This window comes from Podarcis vaucheri (assembly GCF_965113315.1).
Source record: "Podarcis vaucheri genome assembly, chromosome: 8".
NCBI lineage: Eukaryota > Metazoa > Chordata > Lepidosauria > Squamata > Lacertidae > Podarcis > Podarcis vaucheri.
In genome coordinates, this window is record NC_138766.1 from 85,475,436 (window position 1) to 85,499,919 (window position 24,484).

General features: G+C 47.7%; 1 long non-coding RNA gene across 2 annotated transcripts in view; it reads left to right on the forward strand.

Moving 5' to 3' along the window:
• Positions 1–22,495, forward strand: part of LOC309539663 — a 35,097-nt gene extending 12,602 nt beyond the window's left edge. For both annotated transcript variants that reach the window (XR_014222928.1, XR_014222929.1), the window contains one exon: positions 21,803–22,495. This is a non-coding gene — a long non-coding RNA (uncharacterized lncRNA). The remainder of the gene's footprint in view (positions 1–21,802) is intronic.
• Positions 22,496–24,484: the final 1,989 nt, after the last annotated feature.

A 24,484-nucleotide genomic window follows, 5' to 3' on the forward strand; every position in this document is an offset into this window, starting at 1 on the left:
TAAGGTTTAGGTGGAATCTTCTTTCTTGTAGTTTGGATCCATTGCTCCGTGTCCGCTTCTCTGGAGCAGCAGAAAACAACCTTTCTCCCTCCTCTATGTGACATCCTTTTATATATTTGAACATGGTTATCATATCACCCCTTAACCTCCTCTTCTCCAGGCTAAACATGCCCAGCTCCCTTAGCCGTTCCTCATAAGGCATCGTTTCCAGGCCTTTGACCATTTTGGTTGCCCTCCTCTGGACACGTTCCAGCATTATGTGGGAGGGATGGTAGTTTTTAAGCGGAATTTAAGAAATGGGAATTCACTCTGTTCCTTTATGTTCCAGCTTCCTTGTATCTTTTTAAAGGCAGAACCCCTTCTGAATCATGTCACTAAGGTGAAGCCTCTTACATCAGCCATGATGGACAGTACAATTTTCCCCACAACTCCCCCCAAGTGATATTTTGACTTGTTGTTAAAAAGAGAGAGATTGCTTTGCAAATATGGGAATGGTTAAGCAGGTCTTTGAAAAAAAGTTGCGGAAGGTCAGGTCTTTCAGTGGGGAAGCAGCTGTGAGAGAAAAGCAAGGGAGTCACCTGGCAATTTTAGCTTCTTTAGGTATTGTAAAGGCAAAGGGACCCCTGACCATTAGGTCCAGTTGTGGCCGACTCTGGGGTTGCTGCGCTCATCTCGCTTAATTGGCCGAGGGAGCCGGCGTACAGCTTCCAGGTCATGTGGCCAGCATGACTAAACCACTTCTGGCGAACCAGAGCAGCGCATGGAAATGCCATTTACCTTCCCACTGGAGCGGTACCTATTTATCTACTTGCACTTTGATGCACTTTGATGTGCTTTCGAACTGCTAGGTTGGCAGGAACAGGGACCAAGCAACAGGAGCTCACCCAGTCGCAGGGATTCAAACCGCCAACCTTCTGATCGGCAAGTCCTAGGCTCTGTGGTTTAACCCACAGTGCCACCAGCGTCCCTTTAGGTATTGTAGGAAACAGCTGAAAACCTGACCTGAGCAGATTTGAATGTCATTATGTTAGGTCTTCTTGCCATTTGCAGCTTTCTTTAAAAGAATGGTGTAAAGGGATCCGAGAGAAATCCAGTAGTACATGGGTTATTTTGGTGTGTCTGTGTGTTATTTGTATGCCACCTTTCTATAATTCAAACCATGCCCAAGGCAGCTTACAGCATGAAAAAATACAAACATAACAAAAGTAGTTACGAACAATAAATAAAACGCCCAAAGTACACAACCAAATTAAACAATTTCCACATGAGATCTGAATTAAGATAAAAGACTTAATATTAATAACGGCAACAGCCTCTGCCTGCACCCAACAATGGCCTCTAAACAATTCCCCAACCAAAGGTCTGTTCAGCAGTCTCAGCTTTTGTAGCTGGAGACAGTCCGGGCCAGGTGGAAAAATGCCTGGGAGGCAGAGAGCAGATCTCACAGCCAAGATGGTCTCTGGCCTCTTCAGCGGCCTCAGCTTTTGAGGCTGGAGTCAGTCAGGGCCCAACCCTCCCAGGCCAGGTAGAAAAAGGCCTGGAAAGCAGGGAGCACGCCTTCCATGACTCACAAACAAGATGGTTTCCACAGATTAAAATTTGGGCTCAGCAGAACCCTATTTCTTCTCTCCCTTTCTCAGTCCATATGTTCAGCACCTGCGTCTGGTAAATGGGAGGGATAGGGATATGGATGATGGGAACTGGAGTCCTGGAGAGTGACAGGTTCATCACCCCTGCTGTTCTCCATCTATCCATGCTTGTATATTGGACCCATGCAAGAAATTGCTGAAGCAGAGCATGCATAATGATGCGAGCAAGCCATTCATTACCTGCTGGCCAATAGTGCGTTCAGCAGAGTCGAATAAGTATTGGTGGCATATAAGGAAGGCCTGGCAATTAATCTCTATTTAACATTAACATATGCTCATTGACCCTGATACTGATTAAATTAAACATGCTTCTTCTGGCACCTACTTTCCAAATGAAATATTCAGTATCCCAGCCTTGCTACATCTTATTTATTTAAATAGCTGATTATTTAAGTGGTTTTTTCCTAAAGATGAAAGAATGCGGGCGGGGTGATGGATAATAATCATGGTGAAACCCGTTGTGTAGGATGAAGGCCATTTTTTAAATTATTTTTTGCATAGACTGTAAAATCAAAGTTGAAATTAAATCTGGATCTGTAGGCTGCTACACACACATGCGTGTAAAGACACACACACACATACCTCATAACTCTCAGAAACTGACAAGGGCATGATTAATAACTCTGACCTTTTAATGCAACAGGGCTTATTCATCTAGTCTTTCTGCAGTTCTGTCGGGAAAGGAGCTATAGCTCAATGGTAGAGCTCCTGTTCTTTCATGCAGAAGGTACCAAGTTCAGTTCCTGGAATCTCTAGCTGAAAGGCTAAGCTGGAAAATGGCCATTGCCTAAAATCTTGGCTGCCACCTGGGGCAGCGAATACTGCCTGGTGCTCCTTGGAACTGGCAGGGTGGAAAATGGGAAGCCCAAGAGCAGGTGCAACCTGCGCCATTGATAAGTCTAGTTTCTGTCCCATCTTCCACCCAGTTCTACAAGGGTGATAGTAGACTGAGAAGGAGGAAGCTGACTGAGGTTGAAGGGGCAGTGCCACGTTTGCCCCAATAGATCAGCCTTTTGTTTTTATCTCATATTTTTATGCTGTGAAAATTATATGTGTGTTAGAATAATATACACATTTGTATATTAATGCAAAGGACGCAGGTGGCGCTGTGGGTTAAACCACAGAGCCTAGGACTTGCTGATCAAAAGGTCGCGGTTCGAATCCCCGCAACAGGGTGAGCTCCCGTTGCTCAGTCCCTGCTCCTGCCAACCTAGCAGTTCGAAAGCACGTCAAAGTGCAAGTAGATAAATAGGTACCACTCCGGCGGGAAGGTAAACGGCGTTTCCGTGCGCTGCTCTGGTTTGCCAGAAGCGGCTTAGTCATGCTGGCCACATGGCTCCCTCGGCCAATAAAGCGAGATGGGCACTGCAACCCCAGAGTCGGCCACGACTGGACCTAATGGTCAGAGGTCCCTTTACCTTTACCTTTATATTAATGCATGGTAATGTAACAGTATTTTTTCTGTCTTTCTTTCTCACTTTCTTCTTCTTCTTTCATTCCCCCTTACTCTTTTTATAAATGAAATTCTCTTAATAAAATGTAATAATAAAATAAAAATAAGCATCTAGCTGGTCACTGTGAGAACAGGATATTGGACTAGATGAGCCATTGGCCTGATTCAGGAAGTTTTCTTTTCATGTTCTTACAAGAATGCCCACAAATGCCACATTGCCAAATCTCTATGATGTCTACACACACATACTTAATTAACTATAGATGAAGGGCAGTACAGTGGTACCTTGGGTTAAGTACTTAATTTGTCCCGGAGGTCCGTTCTTAACCTGAAGCACCACTTTAGCTAATGGGGCCTCCTGCTGCTGCCGCGCCGCCAGAGCACAATTTCTGTTCTTACCCTGAAACAAAGTTCTTAACCTGAAGCACTATTTCTGGGTTAGCGGAGTCTGTAACCGGAAGCGTATGTAACCCGAGGTACCACTGTATACAAATTTAACAAATAATAGCTCAGTTGGTTATGATGTGATGCTGCTAACACGAAGGTCTCGGGTGTCCATGAGGGACAGCTGCATATTCCTGCATTGCAGAGAGGTTGGACTCTAGTCCCTAGATGATCCTCGGGGTCCCTTCCAACTCCACGAATCTATGGCAAAAGTAACTTGACTTCTCTGTGGGATGATAGGCCATTCAAGCCATGCAAGGAGTTCAGAGGAGCTGTCCAGCACTGTCAGCAGCCAGGAAGCCTCATACAGAGTAAGAGAGAAATTTTCCTGAAGGTACTGTTGGATTCTCTAGCCTTATCAGAGGAAACTGGCCACTCTCCAGGCACTCGGCTTGAGATCCTTGTTGACCTCCCCGTCTGCGTCTCCCGGCAGGATACAGGCTAGGTCACTATCGGCGATCCTCCTCAAGCGTGAGAAGAACACACCACTCTTCCCTCCTCCCTGCCTCCCCCAGGGAGGGGAAAGAGACAGACAGAAATGTATTTACATGTCTTTATTTCTGTCTTTGCAGCAGTACAGAGAAACGCGTCTGCACCCGCATTGCTGCTTTTCCGTAACAGGTACAGTAACTAGACTACCAGCAGGCTTATGAAGACTCTCACACCAGTAGCTCCCCAACAGAAACTGAATGCTCATCTGGACATCCTCCACTTCCTGGTTTATTAGAGGAACCCTGATCCTTCATATGACCGTGCTTCCTCTAATTATTAGGATTCTGATATAGGATGCTTTGTGCTGCCAGGCAAGGGGTGCGCTGGTGGGACTGAGTATTGGCTCAGGCCGATTGCCACCTCCTCCTTCAATATCTAGTGTGGTTCTGGAGCTCCAGAACAGAGAGATTATGTATCCAGCTGGGTATATAAGTTCTCCTGGTTCTCTGGCTGAAGTGATGTCCTGGAGTACCCCATCTCCTCCTGGACCTGTTTGGTGCTGGGGCCCATAGTGGAGTCCTATTCATAAGGAAGTGAGAGCTGGACCATAAAGAAGGCTGATCACCGAAGAATTGATGCTTTTGAATTATGGTGCTGGAGGAGACTCTTGAGAGTCCCTTGGACTGCAAGAAGATCAAAACTATCCATTCTGAAGGAAATCAGCCCTGAGCACTCACTGGAAGGACAGATCCTGAAGCTGAGGCTCCAATACTTTGGCCACCTCATGAGAAGAGAAGATTCCCTGGAAAAGACCCTGATGTTGGGAAAGATGGAGGGCACAAGGAGAAGGGGATGACAGAGGACAAGATGGTTGGATAGTGTTCTCGAAGCTACCAGCATGAGTTTGACCAAACTGCAGTAGGCAGTGGAAGACAGGAGTGCCTGGTGTGCTCTGGTCCATGGGGTCACGAAGAGTCGGACACGACTAAATGACTAAACAACAACAAATTCATAAGGAGGTCTTGCCCAGTTCCAACTCAAGGTCCTGACAACTCCCAGCAGTAGGCTGGTTGCCACACTGCAAAAGGAATAATCAAGATGTGTCTATTAATCTGGGCAGATGAAAGGAACATGGTAAGATTCGGGGGGGGGGATGAATGGGAAGACAGCTGAGGGTTAGGGTCACATTGCAACATTTGCTCCTGCAAGTCATCAGGAGACTCATAATTTAATGATGTGTTGACTTGCATTGCAAAGAAACCAGTAATTGGAGCACTAATTAAGGAAGAAAGTGGGATGAGGTACAAAAGGTTTTCACTGACCAATGCTGGGGGGAAATGAAGCTGCTACAGTTAGATGTTTATGCATCCGTTGTGCAGACTTAGTTGACCATGGGGCTGAGGGACAGGGTGGAGATGACGTTTGTGCATTTGCAATGCTGCTCTTTTGGGTTTTGCAAACTGGATATATTAGACGTGTACAGAGAACTGGATGATAAGGCTATATTCTATTTAAAGTGTCAGAAAAAGTATGTCTCTGAATTCCCGTTTCCGGGAATCACAAGTGGGAAAGTGCTGTTCCCCTCAGATAGGCTTGCTAGACTAGATGAGCCTTTGGCCCAATCTAGCAGGCCTCTTCTTATGAAGTCATGGGAGAAGAACTAACACAGTGAAAACAAGAGTTGGTGGATACATAGCTTTTGGGTGGAAAAATCGGCATTTTCAAGTCTGGTTTTAAAATTCTTTCTGCATATCTAGCTTGGGCTTAATTGTGTGAGAATCTAAATCCAATGATTGATGGGGTCCTAAGGTGATTTAGGTTTTTATTTCCTTCCTTCATTTCTAATTACTAGTTTGGATGCAATCCAAACCAAGTGAGTGATGAGATAAATAATCCCATTTATTCTGAAAACATGAAATAGCTTTCATTACACCGTGTGTGTTTCTTTTGCTTTTGTTTGATATTGCAGGTATTGTTAACTCTTGTTCTGGTACTGTACTCATAATTAAAGCAACAATGGGCATTTCCATTAAAAAAACAAAAACCTACAGAATTGTGGAAACAGAAAATTATGTCTTGCTGGGCTGAAATTCTGTGCTCGCTGCATCAGTACAAGAACAAATATTTCCCTGAAGTTGAATGCAGATTACAAAAAGCATCTGCATCCAGATATTAAAAACAGATTTCTGCAGATGTATCTCCAGTTACAAGCAAGAAGGAACCTGCTGTGTGTTGGGCAAAGGACTGTATATAGTTATTTGGTAGGGCCTGAATCACTCCATCGAGATGCGCCGAATTTCTTAATCGAAACATATGGTGCAGCCACATTTACAGAGTACAGTTAAACCAAAGGCTGTCACTCAGTTGGAATATGGTTGGGAAAGGGCAAACTAAAATGATCCAGGGAGCCTCAGGTTCACCCACCCTGGGGATTTTTTGTATGGTTTTTCACCCTGGCTGTCTGTCCTTCCTGCCTAATGTCCAACCCCCTGACAGCCACAGTTTGTGCTAGCGCATCTGAGACCCTCTGATTATGTCCACTTTGTTTTGGCCCTCAGATAAATCCATTCCACAGCCTTAAAATATATATTCATTAATGCTTCCATTCTCTCTGTCACCTACTATTCTCAAACTAATAAGAGCAATTTCATTACATATTCGAGGAGGAGGGTGGGGGAAGGGAAGAAAGGAGGAGGAAGCCAAGCTTTTGTGTGAAGTTAATAATTCCCACTGATTAATCAAAGGTAATTACATTATGAGAAGTTATGTCTTCGCGTATCCCGAACCATAAAATGAAATTCTCATTAAAATTATATTACATTCATTACCTGTGTATACCCAGATTCCCCGAGATATACATTATATAAGAATCTCCACTCCAATATTGTTCTGAAAAACTCATTACTATGATTCAAGACAAGATCTTGTTTGGAGGAACCATGGAGATTAGTGGAGGTGAAGCCCCCTCGTTGTTCTGCTTTGAATATAATTTTGCAAAGGCCACAAAGTTCCTTCATCTACAAGTCAACGCCCTACAGATTTCTGTCCAGGATTCCCCCCCCCCTCAAAAGACTATTATATTTTCATTCACTGAAGAACAGAAGAAGCTGTCCATGCAGCTCAGTACTGCCTACACCAGCAGGAAGCAACATCTCAGGCCAGGGTCTCTCCCAGTCCTGCCTGGAGATGCCAAGGTTTGAACCTGAGACCTTCTGAATACGAAGCAGAAACTGAGCTATTGAGCCAGAGCCTTTCTTCTTCACCTATGTATTGTATTGCTTTTATACAGCACACCTCTATAGGCGCAACATTTCAGGAGCCCAGCAAAAACTAAATGGTACATATTCCAGTTTAGGGAGAATGTCCAAAAATGTGTGTGTAGGTGTTTCTGTTATTCTTCAGAAGGAGGGTATAATTCTTTTACGAATTTGTGACATTTGAGTGTGTGGTGTTGATATCCACAGGTAAATATTGGCAATCCCAGTTGGGTTTGTGAATGCCTGGAAACCAGCAAAACCTCCTACTTTTTGAATGCTACGCTGGCAAATGCTGACAATTATGAGTAGCTGCAGTGCTTTTTTCCCTAGGAGGATGCAGGTGTACGCATACCGCTAAACATTTTGTGAATCTTTGTACTTTTGTCCATTTGCTGTATTTATTTTCCCTGATTCGAACTGTAAAATGGTGATTTTCTTGAGCCAAAATGAAAATAACATTTGACCCATAACATTTCTTTTAAGAAAAAAGCACCGAGTAGGTGACATGCTCAGTTGTGTCCATCTCATTCAGTTGTCTCCTTAGACTTGTGTTCTTGGTCCCATGGATGGTGTCCACTAATTGAGGAGGCCGTTTTTGCTGATTCCCTGAAAATTGGTTCTTGGAGGTCCCCCTAAGCTTTTGGAACTGACTCCTGGGGAGAACTGAGGAGGGAGAGGGAGCTAGCTGGTATCACTACCTCTCCCATTAGTGGGTGCGTCCTATCGAAGCAACAGCACTAGGAGGACCATTTTGGCAAATTCACAGAAACATGGGGTTATCTTTAAAATAATATTTATTGAGATTTTACAAACATTAAAAAGTTTCAAAGTTTAGACTTAACAAATAAGAACAAAAAATAACCTTAAAAAAGAAAAGAAGAAAAAAAACTACAAAAGTACAAAAACAGAACACATGAAAAATACAAAATAGAAAACAGTTAACAAAAAGGAAAAAAGAAAAGAAAAAGATCAATAATTTCATATCTTATACTTCATTTACTAGTTTCCTGACCTCCTCACACCTCCCTTTTTGTATTCCAGTTCAGATATTTAATTCAGCAAATCCTTACCCTCTGTCATTTATCTTTACTCAGTATCTTAACCTATCATAACCATGTGTTTATAACCATTGTCAATCCATATTTACATATTTTTGATAATCTTTTTACAATACCACTTAGTTTCCATCCGACATCATTTTAACATTCCTTAATTTTACAGTATTTCTGCAAGTAGTCTTTAAATTTCTTCCAGTCTTCTTCCACCGACTCTTCTCCCTGGTCACGGATTCTGCCGGTCATTTCTGCCAATTCCGAAACATGGGGTTATCAAAGACTGCCTTATGCAAAATCAAACCCATCGTCCACCTATCAATCTTGTCAACACAGACAGGCGGCAGCTCTTTGAAGTTGTTGCTGTAAAGAGCAGAGAGTAACTACACACACACACACACACACACACACACACACACACACACGTGTACCCTGAACAGAACTGTGTAGGTACGTCCCCTTTAAAATGTAAATGGCGCCCCTAAAAAATAATAATAGCTTGACATTAAGGAAAGATAGATCTCGCAAGATGTTAATGGTTACAATGAAGTTCTAGAAATATCACGCTTGCTAAAGCCATTATGTTTTTGTCAGAAATTAGCAAAAGAACATTCTGATCTGACATTCTCCTTTTATGCCCCAATCTCTTTGCAGCTAGACACTTGTAACTTTATAGATGATAGCTTATAATTATCCGGTGTGTACCTGTTGGTTTCTTTAAAATATAATTGCCAGGTTAGCACTTTACATTCTCCTTTCTCACTGGATCATTTCACTAATAAAGTCTCAAAGTGTTTTTTTGTGAAGAAGATTGCAAGCACTAGGCTCATCGTTATTATCTGGATGACATCTTCTGCAAATACATCTACAGGGGCAGATAAAATTGTTGGGGCGATGTGGGGGGTGGCAAATCTGCTTCCTAGAATGCCAGTTAGCTCTTCAGACTTCAAATAATCTCCCTGGGATTTTGTTGTTGTTGTTCTGTTATTGTTTTTCTTAAATTGTATGGGGAATTCAAATTTCCTTTGAAACTGCTTTATTCTCTGGGAAGAAAGGAGAAATCAGTTTTGAGATGACGTAGCTGAAAGACAGCGAGCAAATGAATGTATGGAACAGATGAGTGTAGCTTAAGAAATCCCAAGAGGACCCACTAATTATACTTCACACAGAATTGTTAAGATTATTGTCCTCCTCCATCTCAGCTAGAGAATCATGCCACAAAATGATTGACGGAGGAGAACCCATTTCTCTGCACCGCAGAGACACAAACAGGCTCCAGAGTTGCTGCTCGATTGCAGAATTTATAGTAGTACCACTCATGTAACACGTTGGCCACTAATATACACACAATAATTACCAAAATAATTATATATTCTTTATCAATCTTCTGAGAAAAATACAAAACCTTGTGCAAAGCCACAGAAACTTGCAAACTACCCAGCCTAAGATGAACTTATGATGTCTGATTTCAATAGATTTTTCAAATGCTGGACTCAGTCTTTTGTTTTCTTTATCTTTTTAGGTAAGTTCATGAAGATACCAACAAAAGGTAAGTTCGGTGTTGTCAGGGGTTTAGGAGCAGAGGCAAGGGCAAGGGAGGAAACAGAGAGCGAAGGGGAGGAGGCAGAAGAAAAGATGAGTGATGACGACGACCCGAGATCTCCGAGTCTTTCCAGTGAATCAGAGGATTCACAGAAAGGAGCACCAGTGGCCAGGGCAAGGGGGGAGTCTAGGGGGGCACCCCAGGAAGATAGAGCCAGAGGGGACTCAGAGGAGAGCAGTTGGAAATCGGGACCAGCGTCACCGCCAGAGAGCAGGGAAGAGGAAGGGAGCCAGGGGGCAAGCGCTGGCAGCTCACCACAGGAGGGAGGGCATGAGTCAGGAGTGGCCACACCTCCATCGGGGAGCGAAGAAACGGTTAAGAGGAAAGTGGAAGGTTGGGCGCGCGCGCCAAGTTCAAATGCAGAGGAAGGCGGCGCAGTAAGCAGCCCGGAAAGGGAGCCAGGTCCTAAAGCCCGGCGCAAGGAGGCAGGAGGGTCCGGGTCAGCGTCAGAAGAATCCCGGAAGGAAGAAGCCCCGGGGGGTAGAGGGACCCAGAGGAGGACAGTCAGGCGGAAAAGGTGGAGCAGGGCTAGGATATTAAGTTGGTGCGCACGGGGCGGAGACTCAGACGGAGCTTCGTCGATCTAGCTACTAGACGTAGAGTTGCGCGCAGCAGCGTGAGAATGGAAACTGTAATTCAATAAAGACTTTTACTAAATGATCGCTGGCTAGCGTGATCCTCTGTGAGCTAGGATCTTCAAGCAGCTCTGACAGTAAGCTCCGTCTCCGAATTGTGGGCATCTACAGCCCCGAGGAGGGGAGAGAAACAGGTGCCTACTAGTGAGCTCACGAACAGCAGACGACATGACGGCTGAGCAGCAGATAGAGGAACTCAGAAAAGCAGTGGCACAACTGAATGCCGAGGCTCTCGCATCCAGGAAGAGAGAGGAGGAGGCAGCTGCCGCCTGCAGGGATCTCCAGATCAGGTTAGACGTGCTGACGAAGCAGACACCCCGGCAGGAGGGAATTGGGTTGGCGAGACGAACAGGCGGGCTGGTCTCTCACTTCGATGGGAACCTGCAACAGTATCCCAACTTTAGAGCAGACGTACTGTGCGCACTGCAACTGCTGCATAAAGACTTTAGAGATGAGCAAGAGAGAGTGGGATTCATCATGGCCCATTTGCATGGGGATGCTAAAGCATGGCTACGCAATTTATGGAGGGATAAGGATCCGGCGCTCCAGAATGCAGATGCCTTTATTAAAGCGATGGATGGGTGTTTTTTATCAAGTATTGACGTGGATCTTGCCCGGAAGGAGGTGCATGGGCTAAGACAAGGGAGGGCCAGCGTCAGACAGTACCATGCCCGCTTTTTCGCCTTGGTCAGTGCCCTGGAATGGGACAGAGATTCGGCCCCTGTAAGAGACCTCTTTTGGGAGGGGTTGCACAGCTTGATTAAAGATGAGATCGCGAGGGGGGAGAGACCCCGAACCACCCAGGAGGTCGTTCAGAGGGCACTGGCAGTGGGGGTGAGGCTGGAAGAACGTCCGTGGAGCAGGGACGAAGGGCGTGGAGGGCGCGAATCAGCCAGGGGCCCCTCCTTCCTTCCCAGAGAAGCAGCGCGGGCGCAATCCACGCCTCCGCCAGGAGGAGGAGCCGAACCTATGGAGGTTGGAGGTGCAAGGGCTCAGTCAGCAACCAGAGCCCTAGCACCGGCAGCAGTGAAAGCGAAGCCTCCTAGAGGGAACAGAAAGTGTTACGTCTGTGAGGAGCCAGGGCATATGGCGAAAGAGTGTCCCCAGAGGCTCCACAAGCTCATTGCAGCCTCAGCAATGGTGACTGCAGCAACGCAGCAAGGAGAACCACAGCAGGGAAACGACGATGTCTGGCTGGAGGAAGAGGCACTGGGGCCCAGCCAGACATGTCAGTGAAGCAGTCCCCAGAGATTTTACAGCCCGTGAACCCCCTCCCGCCCAAACCAGTGGTGAGGCTCACCGCATCTCTCCAGCTGCCCAATGGAATCACCATGGACGTGCCAATTACCATCGACTCGGGCAGCAACGCGGACTTTATAGGGCAGGAGTTTGTCGACAAGCACGCTATACAGTTGCTGCCTGCCACGCTGCCCCTGCAGGTTGTCACGGTGGATGGAAGGGAGTTGCTAGGGGGGCAAGTGGTGAAGCAGACGCCGCCAATGGTGATGCGACTTGGGAATCACAGGGAAATCATCAGCTTCAACGTCACTCAGCTATCGGACACGCCCATTGTATTGGGCATGAGTTGGCTGGACAAGCACAGCCCGGCGCTGGCTTGGTACCAGAGGCAGCTGACCTTCGGCTCTTCCTTTTGTGCTGAACACTGCATCATGCCCCAGCAGGAAGGGGAGCAAGAGGAGTCACAGCTGCAGCTAGGCACGCTGCAAGCGATTCCCCACAAGTACGCAGAATTTTTGGAAGTTTTCTGCGAGAAGGAGGCGGACAGGCTACCCCCTCACAGACCATATGACTGCAAAATTGACCTGCTGCCGGGGGCGGCGCTGCCCAAAGGGAAGCTGTATTCCATGTCAGAGGACGAGCTGCAAGAACTCAAAGAGTTCTTAGATCATAATTTGGAGCGCGGTTTCATCCGAGAGTCCAAGGCAGCGGGGGGCAGTCCTGTATTCTTTGTTAAAAAGCGAGACACGCCCCAAAAAAGACTGGTCGTGGACTATCGCATTTTAAACAATGGGACCAAGCCGTCGGACTTCCCCATGCCACGAATCGACGACCTCCTGGCGAAGGTGCGGAAGGGAAAAGTGTTCACCAAGTTAGACCTGCGAGGGGCGTACAACCTCATTCGCATGCGGGAGGGAGATGAGTGGAAGACGGCCATGTTCACGCCACTGGGTACCTACGAATACAGAGTTATGCCTTTTGGATTGCAAAATGGCTCCCACGTTTTTCAAGCTTTCATGCATCACGTGTTGGCGGGACTTCTCTACAAGACGTGCGTCTGTTTCTTAGATGACATCCTGATCTTTTCGGAATCGCAGCAGGAGCATGACAGACACGTCAAGGAAGTGCTGACCAGACTAAAGCAACATAGGCTCTACGCCAAGCTGGAGAAGTGCCAATTTGACGTGACGGAGGTGAATTTTCTGGGCTACAAGTTGTCTGACAAGGGGCTCGCCATGGACAGCGCCAAGGTTCGAGCGGTATTGGATTGGAAGAGTCCACGCAACCGAAAAGAGGTCCAAAGGTTTGTCGGCTTTGCGAACTTCTATCGCAAGTTTATCAAGGGCTTCGCTATGCAGACAGCGGCCATCACAGACACGCTTAGCTCCAAGAAAAAGAAGTTCGTTTGGACAGAGGAGGCGGAGCAGTCCTTTCAGGCACTCAAGCGTCTCTTCGCGTCGGAAGAGCAGCTGCTTCACGTCAACCCCAGCAGGCCGATGAGGGTGGAGACAGACGCCTCGGACAGAGCCGTGGGGGCGGTCCTGCTGCAAAAGGACCAGCAGGGGGTGTGGCGGCCGGGAGCGTTTTACTCCAGGAAGCTCAGCAAGTCCGAGCAGAACTACACCATCTGGGACAGGGAGTTGCTGGCCATTCATGCAGCGTTCAAAGCGTGGAGGCACTTCCTGATCGGCGCCAAGCACACGGTGCAGGTTTGCACGGACCACAAGAATCTGGAGCACTGGCGCACGGCACAGTTCCTAAACCAGAGGCAGATACGTTGGGCTGAGTTTTTTGCGAACTTCGACTTCCGCATAGAGTATGTCCCGGGGGACACTAACATCATGGCGGACGCCCTCTCCCGTAAGCCACAGTATCTGGAGGACGCAACGCCAGCGGCCGCCATGCACATCTTCGCACCAACAGTATGGGCGTGCGCCGCGGCCACCGTGGACCTGGAGGCGGTGCGACGAGCGTTGCAGGATGACTCCTTCGCGCAAGCAAAGATGGCAGAGGTGCAAAGGGGCAAGGCTGCGGCCGACGGTTTCCAGCTACGAGATGGATTGCTCATCCGTAAAGGGGCCATCTACGTGCCGGGAGACGACCTTCGCGCCAAGGTGCTGCAGCAGCTGCACGACGCGCCCACGGCCGGGCACTTTGGCAAGGAGAAGACGGTGGAATTAGTAGCCAGGGATTTCTGGTGGCCTGGAATGAGAGGGGAGGTCGCAGACTACGTGGCGAGGTGTGACACCTGCCAGAGGGCCAAACCAGTGCACAGACCGCCGGCAGGACTGTTGGAACCGCTGCAAACTCCGGTCGAACCTTGGGAAAGGGTGGCTCTGGACTTTGTCACAGATCTGCCCAGCTCGAGGGGCAAGACGGCAGTGCTGGTGGTGGTGGACCTGTTTTCCAAGATGGCACATTTCATTCCGTGTGCGAAGGTGGCCACGGCGGAGCAAACCGCCAAACTGTTCATAGACCACGTGTTCAAGGTTCACGGTCTGCCACGGTCTATTCTGTCCGACCGCGGGCGGCAGTTCATCTCGAATTTCTGGCAGAAGCTGATGGGCTTCCTAAACGTCAAGATCAACCTGGCGTCGGCGAGACACCCGCAGACCAACGGGCAAGCGGAGCGGGTCAATGCCATCATGCAGCAGTACCTGAGATGCTATGCGAATCAACAGCCTGCGACGTGGGTGGATTACCTGCCGCTTGCCGAGTTCGCCTACAACAACACGAAGCACGTGTCCACGGGGGTCACGCCGTTCTTCGCCAACAACGGGAGGCACCCCAGAACCTTCCCGGGACTGGAAAGAATGGGGGAGGGGGAGCCGCAGACAGCAGATGCGTTCGCGTCGGAGCTGCAGGAAGTCCACGATCAGCTGAGGCGCCACCTGGAGCTGGCCAAACACGCATACAAGGTACAAGCGGACAGGCACAGAAGGGTTGGCGAAGAGCTCCACGTGGGAGACTGGGTCTGGTTAGCAGCCCACGCAGTGCCGGCCAGGTCGTTGGCCAAGAAGAAACTAGGGCATAAACAACTGGGACCCTACCAAGTCGAAGAGCAGGTCAACCCGGTAGCTTTCAGACTGGCACTTCCGGAGGGTTCCAGAATGCATCCGGTGTTCCACAGATCGGTGCTCACTCCCTACAAGGCACCGCACAGGTTCCAGGAACCCGGAACGGCGCCGAGTCCGGTCAGAGACAGAACGGGGCACGCGGGAGTGGCACAGAAGGAGCGCATCAATGACGTCACGGAGATTTTGGACTCCAGATGGGGGGAAGAGGGGGTAGAATACTTTCTCGCCAAGGAGGGCACCCTGGCCAGTGCGAACAGCTGGGTGCCGGGCTACGCCTTGGACGAACCTCTACTCAAAGACGAGTTTCATGCCCTCTTCCCACATAGACCTATGCCAGCAGACTTTTTCGACGACTGGCTTTTCACGCCCACGCTTTCGGCCAGCACTTTCCGGGGGTTCGACTCGGACGAGGACCCGACACAAGACGTCCGTTCCCCGGAGGGGTCACCCTCGGGATCTGCATCAGAACCCTCGTATTGGTGGGACGATAGACCAGAGGAGCAGTTCCGCAGAAGGTGGCTGGAAGGCCCAGGACGAGCAACGCCGCCAGGAGGAAGTGAGAGAGAGACGGACATGGACGTTTTCGGGGACGACCCTGGTTTCGAGCACGGCGGCACAGAGATGGAAGCGGAGGTGACCGTCGTCGACGAGAGCAGGGAGGAAGACCCGCGAGACTTCAGATGGAGGCCCGCCACGGGAAGCGAACGATATCCGACGTTCGTCCCTTTGCAACAGCACACCCCAGCTCCAGCACCGGAAGGAGGGGAGGGGGGAATGGGGGGCTTCGAGGGGGGGATGGATGTCAGGGGTTTAGGAGCAGAGGCAAGGGCAAGGGAGGAAACAGAGAGCGAAGGGGAGGAGGCAGAAGAAAAGATGAGTGATGACGACGACCCGAGATCTCCGAGTCTTTCCAGTGAATCAGAGGATTCACAGAAAGGAGCACCAGTGGCCAGGGCAAGGGGGGAGTCTAGGGGGGCACCCCAGGAAGATAGAGCCAGAGGGGACTCAGAGGAGAGCAGTTGGAAATCGGGACCAGCGTCACCGCCAGAGAGCAGGGAAGAGGAAGGGAGCCAGGGGGCAAGCGCTGGCAGCTCACCACAGGAGGGAGGGCATGAGTCAGGAGTGGCCACACCTCCATCGGGGAGCGAAGAAACGGTTAAGAGGAAAGTGGAAGGTTGGGCGCGCGCGCCAAGTTCAAATGCAGAGGAAGGCGGCGCAGTAAGCAGCCCGGAAAGGGAGCCAGGTCCTAAAGCCCGGCGCAAGGAGGCAGGAGGGTCCGGGTCAGCGTCAGAAGAATCCCGGAAGGAAGAAGCCCCGGGGGGTAGAGGGACCCAGAGGAGGACAGTCAGGCGGAAAAGGTGGAGCAGGGCTAGGATATTAAGTTGGTGCGCACGGGGCGGAGACTCAGACGGAGCTTCGTCGATCTAGCTACTAGACGTAGAGTTGCGCGCAGCAGCGTGAGAATGGAAACTGTAATTCAATAAAGACTTTTACTAAATGATCGCTGGCTAGCGTGATCCTCTGTGAGCTAGGATCTTCAAGCAGCTCTGACAGGTGTTGTTCACAATACTGAGGGATGCCAGTGAAGTTGTAAAGGTAAAGGTAAAGGGAACCCTGACCATTAGGTCCAGTCATGGCCGACTCTGGGGTTGCGGCGCTCGTCTCGCTTTACTGGCCATGGGAGCCGGCGTACAGCTTCCGGGTCATGTGGCCAGCATGACTAAGCTGCTTCTGGTGAACCAGAGCAGTGCACGGAAATGCCATTTCCCTTCCCGCCAGAGTGGTACCTATTTATCTACTTGCACTTTGACGTGCTTTCGAACTGCTAGGTGGGCAGGAGCAGGGACCGAGCAACGGGAGCTCACCCCGTCGTCGGGATTCGAACCGCCGACCACCTGATCAGCAAGTCCTAGGCTCTGTGGTTTAACCCACAGCGCCACCCGCGTCCCACTAATGACTATACTTAGGCCCATTACCAAGATGCTGGTCTGGCTACTTTAAGAATTGAATCCTCCATAAGATTTTAACCCTTACTGGTTCCAAGGGATTAGAATGGATTCGGGCATCGTACAACCCAGCCCAGCCCCCAAACTCACAACAATATTAAAAGTGAAATATCAGAAATTTATAAGTTTTAACAAGAAAATAATCTGTATGAAACACTGCCCCTCAAAAGACAGTATGCCACCCCTCTGAGGTTCTGTGCCTGGGTAGTGATAATAAAATGTTACTCATGCTTATAAAAAGTTGCTTCCCTGTTGGCAGCCAGAGCTGGGCCTCTGCAGCAGAAGTTCTTTGAGGTGTTTCCTGGCAGAATGAGACTGAGACAAAGCCTCTGGGAATGTTGTGTTTGTTGTTTGGGCTGAACTTGTACAACCAATAAAGAGAAGTTTCCAGTCTCCTCGGTTGTTAATCTCAGAGCTTGGCACAAACAGCCAGCATTTTTACTGTGCACAAATTCTCTTTCTTCTTTAAAGTCATGTTCGACTTGCTTGAGGTTACTTTTTACGTGCCCCTGGAGTGTGTGGCGGGAGAGGCCTAATGAGTGAGAAGCAATGTGAAACCTTTTTTATTGCCGTGTGTGAAGGCTTACAGACTGACGTGCTGTGGCAGGGGATATGGGACCTGTGGCCCCGCAGACGTTGATGGGTTTCTATTCCCATCAGCTCCAGCTCCCAGCATGGCCAGTGGTCAAGGCTGATGGGAGCCATAGTCCGACAACATCTGATGGGCCTCCGGTCTCCCCACTCCTGTGCTTCAGGAAACATGATCCTGGTGGTCTTTACCTCTGAAATCTCAAATGCCACAAATCTACTGATGGAACTCCAGGTTGGGCTGTGTTACTCACAGATTCTATGTCCAGTTCTGGGCACCACAGTTCAAGAAGGACACTGACAAACTGGAACGTGTCCAGAGGAGGGCAACCAAAATGGTCAAAGGCCTGGAAACGATGCCTTATGAGGAACGGCTAAAGGAGCTGGGCATGTTTAGCCTGGAGAAGAGGAGCTTAAGGGGTGATATGATAGCCATGTTCAAATATATAAAAGGATGTCACATAGAGGAGGGAGAAAGGTTGTTTTCTGCTGCTCCAGAGAAGCAGACACGGAGCAATGGATCCAAACTGCAAGAAAGAAGATTCCACCTAAACATTAGGAAGAACTTCCTGACAGTAAGAGCTGTTTGACAGTGGAATTTGCTGCCAAGGAGTGTGGTGGAGTCTCCTACTTTGGAGGCCTTTAAGCAGAGGCTTGACAACCATATGTCAGGAGTGCTCTGATGGTGTTTCCTGCTTGGCAGGGGGTTGGACTCGATGGCCCTTGTGGTCTCTTCCAACTCTATGATTCTGTGATTCTACTTAGACGGCATTATAAGTCATGTGGCTGCCAATTAAGTGCATGGTCAGGTGACCCAGGGAACCAATAAAGTCCACGGCTATCTGATGCATGGATGAAAACTAGCAAAGATTGGGGAAGGGCCGGACCACAGTGCAGAGGTACCAGCTTGCAAGGGAGATTGTGGGGAGGGGTGCTAATGACATGTGTAATGTTGTGCACAGCATCAGGATGTTGGGACTCATTGAACTGTAGAGTTGGAAGGGACCCTGAGGATCATTTAGTCCAACCCCCTGCGAGGCAGGAATATAATAAAATAATAATAATAATAATAATAATAATAATAATAATAATAATAATACATTTTTATTTATACCCTGCCCTTCCTGGTTCAAAAACCAGGCTCAGGGCGGCTAACAACAAATTTAAAACAATTATAAAAGCAGCGTAAAATATAGTATAAAAACATGAATAACAATAAAATTCAAAAATCAATTAGATAATCCCCAGGGCTAGCTGGCTGAATTGGTCCTACTTGGGCCAGCGAGGAGGCCAGGGGAGAATTAGCTGTGGGGTCTCAGAGCGGGTGATCTTCATAAAAGGGGAGGGGGAGGGAAGAGAAGGGAAGGGAAATAAAAGATCAGGCTGAATTCAAATTAAAGGCCAGGTGGAATAGTTCTGTCTTACAGGTCCTGCAGAAGGAAGTTAAATCCTGCAGGGCCTCGTCTCATGGGACAGAGCATTCCACCAGGTCGGAGCCATCACTGAGAAGACCCTGGCCCTGGTGGAGGATAGTCTGACTTCCTTAGGGCCCGGGACCTCTAAACTATGGTTATTCATGGACCTCAAGGTCCTCTGTGGGACATACCATATGTAGCTGTCCCAAAAAGGGATTGAACCTGCAGCCTTGGTGTTATCAGCACCATGCTCTAACCAACTGAGCTATCCAGTATGGCTCTTTCTGGCACTTGGCCTCTTCCTCCTCCTGCTGCTGCCATCACTGGCCAGGGGCCACTTCCCTTCTCTTTCCCTTACATGGCAGGAGGAGCTGTTGGCCACTGGACTGAAGCCATGCTGCTCTCAACTCCATGCTTGCCCTTCTCTGCCCCCTGATTTTATTTTACTTTTTGCCAATTAATTTTCATTGCTTTTCAAAAACGTTAACCAATTTAACATTGCATTAATTCAAACTGAATGCAAATTTTAAAATGACTTCCTACCCCGCCATCTTGATGTTTCAGTTTCCACCCTTATTAGCTGCTCTGTATGACATACCTTTTCAAATGACATTTCAAAAACTTAAAATATTTTATTTTTGATTTGTTCAGTTTTCGTCATCTTCATTTCCCATCGGCTGCTCATTTTTGATTCCTGCTAGACTTAACTATAACATATCTGCTAATGTCCCTGTTTTGAACATTGGTGGGGCCTGCCCTCCCCCCCCAAAAAAAAAATACCAGAGGGGCCAAAAGAGCCGGGCACCAAGGAGTTGGTCCTTATTCCTCAGTGAACAAGCTTCTGATTTGCACCCAGAACCTCCTTGTTGCCTGCTATCTTAGATCATTTTAATGGGAGATGCCACTGGTGAAACCTATGGCCTTCTGCAAACAGAACATGCAGCCACACAATCATGCATTTTCCTAAACTAGCAGACCACTTGGGTCCTAGGGTTTTTAACCAACACTGACAGGGTTTCCACCTGGCAACTAGAATCATAGAATCATAGAATCATAGAGTTGGAAGAGACCACAAGGGCCATCGAGTCCAACCCCCTGCCAAGCAGGAAACACCATCAGAGCACTCCTGACATATGGTTGTCAAGCCTCTGCTTAAAGACCTCCAAAGTAGGAGACTCCACCACACTCCTTGGCAGCAAATTCCACTGTCAAACAGCTCTTACTGTCAGGAAGTTCTTCCTAACGTTTAGGTGGAATCTTCTTTCTTGTAGTTTGGATCCATTGCTCCGTGTCCGCTTCTCTGGAGCAGCAGAAAACAACCTTTCTCCCTCCTCTATGTGACATCCTTTTATATATTTGAACATGGCTCTCATATCACCCCTTAACCTCCTCTTCTCCAGGCTAAACATGCCCAGCTCCCTTAGCCGTTCCTCATAAGGCATCATTTCCAGGCCTTTGACCATTTTGGTTGCCCTCCTCTGGAAAAAAGATTTCCCTCCTACCATTAACTTCAAATGTGCTGCTGAATCATGAGATGGGGGCCCTGTAGTTTGCATGGGGAAGAGGCCATAGCTTAGTGGTAGAGCATCTTCTTTGTGTACAGAAGGTCTCAGATTCAACCCCCAGCCTGTCGTCGTTGGGCTGGGGAAGATTCCCTGCTTGAAACCCTGGAGAGCGACATAGAGGGACCAATGGCTTGACTCAGTAGAAGACAGCTTCCTATGTCCCTGTGTTCCAGCTGACTTTAAAAGGAACTTAGATTGCTAGAGGATATATCTATCACTAGCTCTTCGTCACAATGACTAAATGAATTTTCCAGATTCAGAGGCAGTATTGACACTGAATGGTTGGCTATTGGGGAGAAGTAGAGCATGCTATGCCACTATGTCTCATTTGAGAGGTTCTCAGATGTTTCTGAGAACATTTGGCCATTGTGGTAAGTGATACAGTGGTGTCTTGGTTCTCGAACTTAATATATTCCGGAAGTCTGAAACCATTTGAAAACCAAAGTGCAGCTTTTGATTGGCTACAGGAGCTTCCTGCACTCAAGCAGAAGCCACGGCGGACGTTCAGCTTCCAAAAAACATTCGGAAACCAGAACACTTACTTCTGGGTTTTGGGTGTTCGGGAGCCAATTTGTTTGTCAACTAAGCTGTTCAAGAACCAAGGTATGACTGTACGTTGGACAAGATGGCTCTCTGGTCTGATCCAGAAAGTTCTTCTCAAGTATTCTTGTACATTCCTGATGGCTGCACATAGCCATGGGTGACTAACAGGTATGCAGAGACATCCTGCATGATTTTATCTAAGTTCCCTTTACTCTCACAGGTCATGAAAAGGCTGCCTGTGTCTGACCTTGCAGGTTTGGGGCAGAATCAGTGCAAAGGCAATTTTAGCCGAGAGGTATTCAGCATCAACATATGCATTTCTGATGTTTGTTTATTTAAAATTTAATAGACCATTGCTCTGCTCCATCAAAGCTTCCAATGCACTTCACAGTTCAAACAAAAAACAAATGTGGTATTAAAATCAGTTCTACAATCAAAGCCATGAATACTAAAGCGTTTGGAATTAGATGAACTTCTGTTTGTTGTTCTGTTCTCCTAAACGAGTTATTGTTGCATATTGTGTAATGCTACATTTTAATAAGCGCTTGATGGTTCAAGTGTTTATATGAACCTGTAACTTAATTTCTTGAGGGGGGTTGTAAATTGACTTAAGGAAAGGCAGGATATCAGCACAGAAAAGTAAAGTAGCAGTCATCACTTGAAGTTATAGTCATCAGCTGATAAATATTCTGGTTGAACATATCCTTGTTTCGGACTGAACAACCTGTTGGTTTCAAATTCAGCCATTTGGCCAGCATTTGTATCAACAAAACAAAAAATGCTGGAATGACTAGCTGGGCCAAATACTGAGTTTTTTTCTCTTCCACTTAGGTCCTCCAAGCAGAAGTTTCCTAACTAAGCCAAGTGATTTAGGATCCAGGGATCATGTCAGGCGGTGCTTGCAAAGAGCAAGGGGAATACTCACAGGTGATCTTGAAAAGTTTGGTCATCCATTTTTGCTAGAATGTGTTTAAAAATAGGAATGGCCTGATGGATCGATCTGACATCACTGCCTCATCCATCAATTGTTTGTTGACTTAGAAGGAAAGGCAGCAGCGACTGTCATTTATCATTGGAGAGGATCTTTGGCCATAATGAAGGTCAAGGAATAGGAAAATGTGTTTATATGGATCCCTATAAATGGGTTTTGAATTGTTAAGTCCTTGGACTTTGCTTGGAACTCAGAGTAATGCATCTGCCCTTTGCAGCCTTTGACTTATTTCCCCATCAGTCCTCTCTAGCTCGCTTCATTGTCTCACAGCTATTTGCTTATCAATTAAAATATTTTTTTAACCACCTGATATCATTCGAGCTTAGGGTGGAATGCAACAGTAAACAGAAAATGTCTTCGAACACCCACAACCATAAAAGAGGAGCATCTCGTCCAGTTTCCTGTTCTCACAGTGGCCAGCCAGATGGAAGCTTCTTCCATTCAAACCTTGTCTGAGGAAGCTGCTCTTCCTGAGCTCTGGCCTATTCCTGTATCCTTGGCTATTCCTCAGTCTTGACTTTGTCCTCTTCACTTATGATTTAATGCATGCCTAGGACCCTCGTACCTACGGGAGCGCCTCTCCCGGTATGCCCCGCATAGGACCTTAAGGTCCATAAATAGCAACACCCTAGAAGTCCCGGGCCCTAAGGAAGTTAGATTAGCCTCATCCAGAGCCAGGGCCTTTTCAACACTGGCTCCGGCCTGGTGGAATGCTCTGCCTCATAAGACCAGGACCCTGCAGGATCTGATTTCTTTCCGCAGGGCCTGTAAGACAGAGTTGTTCCGTCTGGTCTTTGGCTTGGAGCCAATTTGATTCCCTCCCCTCTTTCTTTTTTCTTTTCCTTTCTCCTCCTGCGATGAGGCTACATTTTAATATTTTAATGTTTCAATATTTTAATGTTGTATTTTAATTTTGTTTTTAAGTTGTAATCATTCAACTTATTTTTATTATTGCTTGTTAGCCGCCCTGAGCCCAGCCTTGGCTGGGGAGGGCGGGGTATAAATAAATATTATTATTATTATTCTGACTTCTCGCTCGACTCAGACCACAGAGCCTGGCAGGTGCTCATCTAGCAACCCCTCAGCACAATTGCTGAATTCTCCTACCCTTACCTATACTCCTAGACACACAGTAGACCAAGGATAAGAACTTTCCCCCAGCTGAGGGCCATATTCCCTCCTTGGCAGCCTTCTGGAAACCAGATACCAGGGATGAGTGTGGCCAAAAGCAAAGCATGAGTAGAACCAGGAATGTGTGACTTGTCTTGTACAGTAGGCAACATTCCAGGCATGTGAAATATACTCGGAGTCGAGAGTGGATTTCATGCTCTTTATTCAGCTCATAGTGGTGATGAGGAATGGAAGTTCCCTCAGAATGTCTGCTTTATACACAATGGGCCCCACGTGATTGGCTAATTCCGGGATTCTTCTGTAGGCCAATCAGGTTGTGGATTCACTTCCACCTGGAGCTGGATTGGGTGGCCCCTGTGGACCAATCAGACTGCTGCATTCTGGATCCTATTGTTCTAGGACCAATCAGACTGCTGCATTCTGAATGCTATTGTTCTAGGACCAATCAGACTGCTGCATTTTGGATCCTATTCAACCCAGTACATAACACCATGCAAATGTCAAAGTTTTCTATGAACACACAGCTATCTTTCCACCCTCTGTCCGGGCAAGCAAGAAGCATTAGTAAGGTTTAAGAACACATTCCAGTCTGGCACAAACACAGAAGGTGGTGTGGAGCAAGGACAACGAGGGGCGTGGTCTGGAGAGGGGGTGTGGCCCAGGAGAGTTCCAAGGGCCAGGAAGAGAGGTCTGGAGGGCTGCATGAGCCCCTAGACCTGAGTTTCTCCACCCCTGCTGAATACAGGGTAGAAACAGATGTCCTACGGCCTCGCTAACATTTTGGGAGAGGGTAACGTCCTGTCCTGGACTCAAGAGAGTCTTCTCTTATAGGAACTCTACACCACAGTCAGGAAAAATGGCACCTCTCCCCAATTTTGAGACATGGAAAACACAGCAAAGCAGAGGCTCATGTGCAGTAACTGGGAAGCTGTAGATTTAGCGGACGGGTCACATTTTTAACCTCCAAAATAATGTCTTGCAGCACTAGGGAGAATAAGGATCTTGATACATCCCGATTAATGGGTGATAAATGATTTAGAATCCACTGAAAATGTAGCTGCAGGCGATCTTGAAGTCTCTAGAGAGGATTATCCAACAAAGATATTTCATTTATCACTTCCCCCTCCCATTCCACACAGGACTGAGAATGAATTCTTTTTATAAAGTAAAGCAGCCAAGTTGTTAACTGGGATCTCCTGGACTGAGCATCAGTGAGCATCTCTGGTCAGTCCTTAAAGATTTCCATTAGCTCCCAGTTTGTTTCCCAGTGTAATTCAAAGAATCTGGGGTCAGGGTATCTGAAGGAGTATCTTGTGGACTTTCCAGTCCACTGAAATTGTCACCAGAAGTATAATTCTGGGTGTACCAACCTTCCTTGGTAAGATGGGAAGGGGTCATCAGAGA